The following is a 1,436-nucleotide window of genomic DNA, read 5'->3' on the forward strand; positions in this document are numbered from 1 at the left end:
GTGATTTACAGCTGATCACTTTATCCAGAACCGGTTCATTCATTCACCTGTTTTTCATGTTGTCAGAATGGGCCGGGGGGGGGGGGGGGGGGGGTTTCGGTGAAGGTTAAAGTGGACTCAGGGGACTTTAGGGCATGCAGCGGTTCTGTTCATGCAGCTCGGGGTCCGGGTGGGATTTGTGTCGTGGAACACAACGAACAAAAGAGGCAGTTTCCTCAGCGTCGTCGTGAAGAAAATATTTTCTCATTGGTTTGTTTTTACAGACATGACTCTGTGTGTGTGTGTGTGTTGGGGGGGGGCAGATGGACAGTGGTGCTCGGGGGTCTTAAGAGGGCAGAAAGTTAAACCCAGTTTCTGCTTCTGAGTCTTTGGCAGCTGGAAGAAAACGCGACGTCATCGTTGCTCGTGTCAAAGAAACTTTGTGCTTCCTTTGATGTTTCTGCAGAAATGAACTGAATTCTGCACCTGTGTCCTAATTTATTTATTTAAATTTGACCAGATAATTTATAAGAAGCTTTAGTTCCATTAAAAAAACAACTAAACTAAATTTAGCTGAACTGATTGTCCCCAGAAACACAAAGAAACAGGATTAAAAGTAAAATCCTCCTGAGCCCTTTTTGAAATCTATTCTCTGATAACGATGCAGTTTATTTCAGGCAGTGTGTGTTTGTTGCACATAAAGACAGACTGTTTGATTCTGACAGAGGATGGATGCAGATTTCAATCTTTTTTCCTGAGTGTAAAAACAGAATAGAAACAGTTAAACTCTAACTCCACACAGCGCAGACGTCGGTGGCTTCTTCTGTTTTATTTGACAACGTGACGCAAAAATCAAAGATCGTTCATTCAAAAAGAAAACAGAATTAAGAAAAACAGAGTAAAAACGAATCCGCTGAGGAATAATGGAAGTTTAGCATCGCTTCTTATTCAAGCCAGCAGCTGTAAAATGTTCACAAAAAGAAATAAAGTTTAATTTAAGGCCTCAGATGAATCTTTGATCATTTTTCAGTAATTTGTTTGGATCTGGTATCCCTCTGGATCCCCCACAACCACTGCTCACCTGGCCTCGGCTCTACGACGGGCCGGCGTCTCTTAGTGCAAAGAAAAAGTTGCATAAAGTCCCATGGACATCATCATCATCATTATCATCATCATCATCATGGACAACACAAATCCCTGAACTCATCGTCATCATCAGACATGTTTTACTCCAAACTTCAGAGATGTTAAATATGTTCATGAGTTTCTCCCTGCGTTCAACAAAAATACAGGTTTTAACTTTATTTATAGATGGTTTTCAGCTCGTTTAGATAATTAATAATTATTAATTAACCTCGTGAGAGTGGAGGAAGCATTTTAACCAACCATTTAAATCAAAATGTAAAAAAAAAAAACATGAAGGAGAAATCAAAAAGTAGTTTATTCGTCGTTGTTTC

The sequence above is a fragment of the Austrofundulus limnaeus genome, unplaced genomic scaffold (genome assembly GCF_001266775.1).
Source record: "Austrofundulus limnaeus strain Quisiro unplaced genomic scaffold, Austrofundulus_limnaeus-1.0 Scaffold136, whole genome shotgun sequence".
Lineage (NCBI taxonomy): Eukaryota > Metazoa > Chordata > Actinopteri > Cyprinodontiformes > Rivulidae > Austrofundulus > Austrofundulus limnaeus.